This window comes from Penaeus chinensis, chromosome 20, assembly GCF_019202785.1.
Source record: "Penaeus chinensis breed Huanghai No. 1 chromosome 20, ASM1920278v2, whole genome shotgun sequence".
In the NCBI taxonomy this organism is placed as follows: Eukaryota; Metazoa; Arthropoda; class Malacostraca; order Decapoda; family Penaeidae; genus Penaeus; species Penaeus chinensis.
The window spans coordinates 1,069,529-1,077,028 of record NC_061838.1 but is presented as its reverse complement, the minus strand read 5'-3'; positions in this window follow the sequence as shown (position 1 = coordinate 1,077,028).

The following is a 7,500-nucleotide window of genomic DNA, read 5'->3' as shown; positions in this document are numbered from 1 at the left end:
ACACACACGCACATGTACACACACACACACACACACACACACACACAAACATATATATATATATATATATATATGTGTGTGTGTGTGTGTGTGTGTGTGTGTGTGTGTGTGTGTGTGTAGATAGTTACATAGGTAGTAAACTGATAAATGAACCATAACAATAATGTTAAAAATAACGACAACAAATTGATGAATTTCAGTAATTAAATCCCACCGAACTATGCAGACCGACGCTGGTATTTCCGCAGTGGGCATCACGACAATTCATACCATCGTTGAAATACTGATAAGAAAAGTGTCCGGTGTGATACCATCAATTCCAAAGAGGTACCATCATTATCTCCTGTTGTTCCGGTATTTGGGTATCGGTATCCCCCCTCCCCCCCTCCCCTCATCTTCCCTTCATCTCCGTCTCTTTCTTCTTCCTCTCTTTGTCTCTTCCTCTTTCTCTGTCTGTCCTAAAGTCTCTCTCTCTCTCTCTCACCTCTCTCTCTCTCTCTCTCTCTATCTATCTATCTTTCTATCTATCTATCTATCTATCTATCTATCTATCTATATCTCTCTCTCTCTCTCTCTCTACTTTTCCACCCTCCCCCCCACCCTCTCTCTGTCACCTTCCCCCCCTCCCCCCCTTTCATACCTATCTCTAGGCCATTAAGGGAAAACCGGAAAAATGTCGGCTGTGATAAAAATGAAGATAAGGAGGAAGCCGATAAAGAGAGAATAAGGAGAATCGGAAAGGCGATTATACACTTGTAAAGACTGAAGGAATCTTGTCTTAAGGAGGGGGAGGGGGAGGGGGAGGGAGGGAGATAAAAGGGGGAAGGAGGGGATGAGAGGGGGGGGGAGAGGGGGAGGGGTTGGGGGTTAGGGCAATGGGCAAGGCTGGGCTGGCGAAGGGGAGGACCAAGGGTGGAGGTGTTAGGGTAATGGGTAATGGTAGAGTGTGAATGGGTAAGGATTGGGGATTAGGATAATGGGTTAGGATACGAAACAGAGTGTGATAGGCAAAGTATTGGGTAAGAGGCAATGGTGGGGGAGTGAGGGTAGGGGGACAGATGAGGGGAGCAAAGAAGAGAGAAAAAATAGGGGAAATAATGAAAAAAGAATGAGACCAGAATAAGAAGGAGGATGAGAATTGGGGAGGGGGAGAGAGCGAAGAAAAGGGAAGCAGGAGAGAATCAAAGAGGGAGGGGGGGGGGGAATGGGGAAGGTACATAACACACTAAGATTAATGAAATAGACCGAGACAGGAAGACCGGTTTTCAGTAAATATTTCGGTAGCCTTTTGATGAAATGTTTCCTTGGATGGGCAGCGACAGGCGGCGGGGAACGCAGACGTTTGGAAGAAGAGAAAAAGAAAAGAAGAAAAGAAAGTTGACGAAAATCAACAGTCTGAAGCATATGCACACACATACACACACACACACACACACACACACACACACACACACACATATATACATATATATATATATATATATATGTATATATATATATATGTATATATATATATACGTATATATATATATATATATATATATATATATGCATATATATATATGCATATATGTGTGTTTATATATATATATATATATATATATATATGTGTGTGTGTGTGTGTGTGTGTGTGTGTGTGTGTGTGTGTGTGTGTGTGTGTGTGTGTTGTGTTTATGAAAATATGTATACACAGATACACATGTATATGCGAGAGAGAGAGACTGCAAGAGAGAACGCGAAAGAGAGCGAGAGCGAGAGCAAGAGAGAGAGAGAGAGAGAGAGAGAGAGAGAGAGATAGAGAGAGAGAGAGAGAGAGAGAGAGAAAGAGAGAGGGGGGGGGGAGAAGAAAAATAAAAGCAGAGATAGACAGGCAGATCGATAAAAAGTATGAAGACCCACAGCCCGAGGATCGCATGCATCTGTCGTCTATATATATTAGTCAAAATTTAATGTATGTTTGTTTAGTTTAACAAGACACTTGCTGTGACATTCTCTCGGACTTCCGCATCTATCATTTGCATTCTTGTTTTCTTGTTCGTCTCTATCCTCATTTTTCTGTCGACGTCATTCTCTTTCTTTATTTTGTTTTATTTTATCTTATTCTTGTATGCCTATTTATATATTTATATTTCTAGCTATCTACCTTTTTATTTGTTATCTTTATTCTCATTGATCTGTCTACGTCTTTCTCTTTCTTTATTTTGTTTTGTCTTTATTCTTACTTTGTCTATCTATGTCTTTAGTTTTGATCTATCTTATATCTATCTTATTTCTTTATCTATCAACTTTTTTTGATCTTTTTTTAATTTTGTTTATTTCTCTTTCTTTTGTTTTATCTTTATTCTTATCTTTCTATCTATATCTTTCTTTATCTATCTACATTTTTATTTTCTTTATCTATCTGTCTAATTACCTTGTTCATCTCTATTCTTATTTAACTCTCTACATCTTTCCCTTTCTTTACTTTGCTTCATCTTTATTCTCATTTATCTATCTACATCTTTATTGTCCTTTACTTTGATTTATCTTTATTCTCATTCATCTGTCTACGCATTTATCCCTTATTGTTTTGCTTTCGCTTCTTTCTTTTTATCTGTTTACATCTTCATCTCTCAGTCCTTTTCATCTTCATTCCTATTCATCCCTCTCCGTCTTCATCTTTCTTTACTTTTCTTCATCTCTCTTCATGTTTATCTTTCTCTTTCTCTTCTTTCCTTCATTCCCATTCTTCCATACCTATCTACAGCTTCATCTTTCTTCCCTTTGCATCTTCATTTTTATCATGGCCATTGTTGCTTTTGTTATCAACGGCATCGTAATAATAATCATTATCATTACTAATTTAAATAATTGTTGTTATCTTGATCTTTATTGTTATTACTACATAATGATTATCATTATCATTATTGTTATTAATATTATGATGATCATTATCAATATCATTATAGTTAATAAGATTATCATGATTATATATGTTCTTTAACTATCATTATTTATATTCATTAGAAGTATCATTATCATTAGTATCACTATAATTATTATTATCATTATTTTCACTATAATTATTATTATCATTATAATCGTTATTATTGTTATTATTATTATTAATGTTATTATTATTATTATTATTATTATTACTATTATTATTATCATCATCATCATTATGATCATCATCATTATCAATATTATTGTTATTGCTATTATCTTTATTATCATAATTATTATTATTATCACTGTTGTTTTTATTGTTATTATTATTATTGTTATTATTGTTATTGTTAATGGTGTTGCTATTAATATCATTAATGCCAATACTGTTACTACTGCTATTGTTATTATCATTTCGTTCTTAAATAATATTTTCATCATCATTATCGTTAATATCTTTCTAATCATTACTAGTAAAATTATCATCATTATAATTGTCTTCGATATTATTTCCATCACCTGTATTGATATCATCTTCATTTCACTATTATGCTGATGACAGTTATCGTTGTCATTGCTATTAGGCTAAGCATCGGAGCGGATGTATTTGATGACAAGTGGGAGGCTGAGTTGTAGTTTTATCTGTTTATTTAATTTTCTAAAATCTATTTCTGTCTGTTGATTGCCTGATTGTTCTTGCCTTACTAAGCAAGACCCGTCGTCTTCCAGCGGCGCGAAATCACCGCCAACGAAGGAGGACCACGAGTTTAAGATCTTTTTATCTTTCGTTTGATTGCTTGATGGATTTCCACTTCCCCCCTTGTTCGCCCCCCCCCCCCCCCCCCATGCTTGGTGCCCGCCAAGAGCGAGCGCCGCCTCCGCTCTCCCTGCGGAACACATGTTCGGGAAAGAGGAAGCTTTAAATCAAGGGAAAGGCAGACGTCCGCGCCCCTGCTGGTGGCGAGTGTGGGGATCCGATGGCGGGCAGGTGGCACTGGCGGTCGAGTTATGGGGGTCGGGCGGCACTGCCGGTCAAGAGAGAAGGGGCAGAGGGTTGGGGAGGGGGGAGGGGGCAAAGGATATGGCTAAGAGGGGGGTAGGGGTAGGGTGGCACCTGCTTCGTTCTTTCTTGTTTTTTTGTTTTTTTATTCTTCCTGCCTTGGTCTTTCTTCTCATTCCTCTCTCTCTTTCTCTGTCTGTCTATTTCTCCCCCTCTCTCTCTCTCTTCTATCTCCATCCTTCCACCCCTTCCTCGATCTCCCTCTCCTTCCCCTTCCAACCCTCCCTTCATCCACCTCCCCCTCCTTCCATCCCTCCCTCCACTTCCTCTCCCTCTCCTCCTTCCATCGCTTTCCCCCTTTTCTCTCCCTTTCTCTCCTCCTTCTTCTTTCCTTCCCTCCATCTCCCTTTTCCCCCCTCTCCTTTCCTCTCCTCCTTCCTCTCTCTTCTTTCCTCTCCCCCTTGTGGTTACCGCGGAATGCCAGTCCGCCGGTTAGTGTACGGTTAAGGAGGAAATCTTATCCTAAGCGGCTTCCTGTGTTTCGTTTGAACCTGCTGATCGAAAGGAAGAAGAGGAGGAACAAGAGGAGGAACAAGAGGAGGAACAAGAGGAAAAATAATGAAGGGAAGGATGAGAGAGATAGGGGGGAAATGAGTGAATGAATGGAGGAAGGAGGAAGGAAATAAAGAGTGGGAGAATGCAAGAGAAACTGAAGGAAGGAAGGAGAGAGGAAAGAAAGATTAGGGAGAATCCAAGGAAGAAATATAAATTAGGAAGGAAGGAGGGAAGAATAAAATAAAAGAAGGAAAGGAAGGTAGGGAGGAGTGAAAGAAAATAAAAGAAAGAAAAGAAAGAGAGGAATGAAAGATAAAAGAAAGAAGAAAAATACGGATACATTTTTCGAGAAAACATACACGTGTTACCAAGAAAAATAAAACACATACAGTACAATAACAGAAACATATTTACTAACAGAGTCACTTACGCGCATATACCACAACAGAAAACCACACACATTACTATAACACACAGATACAAGCCAGCCACAGTAAAAAATACTTACATAAACAAACAAACACACACGTACACGTATTCTCATAGATTACCACAATACACATTCACACACACACATACATACACACATGCAAACACACACACAAACACACACACACACACACACACACAAACACTCACACAGACACACACACATACATACACATGCACACATACACACAAACACTCTCACACACACACATACAAACGCACACACAGACACACATACATACACACAAACACTCACACACACACATACACACACATACAAACGTACACACACATACAAACACTCACACACACACACACACACAAACTCACACATACACACACACACACACACACACACACACACACACACACACACACACGCACGCACGCACGCACACACACACACACACATGCACATGCACATAGTCATTAAAGATGGTTGGAAGCGCTAATAGGCGTTTGGGTAATTAATATCCAATTAAGGAGCAAATGAAACCGGGTGGATTTTAGGTTCGTTGGGAGGGGGGGACCTGCCTTCTGAGAGAGAGAGAGAGAGAGAGAGAGAGAGAGAGAGAGAGAGAGAGAGAGAGAGAGAGAGAGAGAGAGAGAGAGAGAGAGAGAGAGAGAGAGAGAGAGAGAGAGCGGGAGGAGAGATTGGGGGTAGGGGATGAGAGAGAGAGAGAGAGAGAGAGAGAGAGAGAGAGAGAGAGAGAGAGAGAGAGAGAGAGAGAGAGAGAGAGAGAGAGAGAGAGAGAAAGAAAGAGAAAGAAGAAAAAAAATCTCCATCTTCATAAATCTCATTTTTGCAGACAGCACAACAAAAATAGAAAGATAAATAAATGAATAAATAAATAAATAAATAATAATAATAATAATAAAATAATAACGTGATGTCTCTACCACTCAGCAATAAGTAATATATTTTTTAAAATGTTCATTCTCTTTGCCTCTTCTAATTCTAATTTGCACATAAGTCTAATAGTGATAATAAAGTCAATAAAGTAATAATCACAGTTATCAAAGGGGGTCGAGTTAACTTTATTTATTGCAATGTTAATCGCAACATTTGTCACCCTTGCAATACATGGCCCCGTGTCACATCCATCTTGCAAGCGATAGAAGCATTAGCTATCTTCTGCACAGGAAAAATAGTTTGGAAAACAAAACAATTAATAATAAAAACATTCTCAGCATTGAGGATAGATTAAGATAAAAAGAGGGAATTTGTAAATTCCGAATTTGAATTTTTTCCCGTATCTATATTCTCCCTATTTAACTTTTTTCTTTGATTTTTTTTTTTTTTTATCCTTTTTAAGCACTGTGATAAATCAGAACCGCAAGGCAGCAATAAGACTTGATTTACGCGTCTCAACCAACTGGCTTCCCTCCCCCCCTCCCCTCCCTTCCCCTTCCCTTCCCCACCACCCACCCATTATGGCACATCATTAGAGTGAAATACCACTCTAATATGTGTGTTTTTCCCGTCTTCATTTTGGCGAAAGGCATTCATGGTTTCGAATCACCACTCGAGATGTATTTCGGTATATTTGTCTGTCGCAGAGCAAGGAAAAAAGGAAGAAAAAAACTAATCTTCTTATAGTCTTTCGGCGACTCCCAAATATATTACAAGAAGGGTTTAGATCTCCATCAAAAGTATAGACGCCAGACCAAAACAAGTCTATAAAGTCATGGAGTTTATGTAAAACAAGAGACGATCGCATGAAGCGTTCCGAACCTTCTTCCTCGCGTCTGACTCGCTCCTCCATCCTTCTTGCGTCCCCGCGGGCTGCACGACTCCAGTCCCCTTAACCGGATTCTCGCGCTTATTCGGCCCCTGTTTATAAGACTCCTGAATTTCTTTCTCACACAATGGAACGTCATAAGTAATAAGAATAACAACGAAAGTTCAGCGTCACTGTAAAATGGCTTTATAATGGAGCTTCATGTTTTAATACTGAGGTAACGGAGAATGTCATGCCTCTGTAATTGGCTTCATTTGTTTATTAATATTCTTATTAATATCTCTTGGGTATTAAGTACCTTAATTGCCCAGGCTTATATATTTCAGAGTTTACGAGCGTAACTACTCACGAAAGTGTTGTCTTGTAATTAACAAGGGTTCATTTTCAAGGTGGAAAGCCATGACAAAAGAGGTGTTGTAGAAACGGCAAAAATATAATAACTACAAGAAAAACAAACAAACAAAATAACAAACTTGCCAATATTTTCCATAATCAACGACAATTAAACAGTTTCAATTTATGTCTAGATATGAAACATCCCATATAATGGGAGTTTTGTATTGAATCGAACCTTAATTGGAATTATAAATATCTATAATCCTGTCCGCCGTAATCAGGCAGTTTTTAGCACGCAGATTTTCGCCTCTCCTGATCGAATTCTTTTAACAAACCTCAAAGCTTTCCGATACACACCTTGCTTGCGTATCACCTAACCTAATTACGAAAATAGAGATTCCTTTGAATAAATTACTCTCCCTCCCTCCCCCCCTCCATTCTACCATCCCC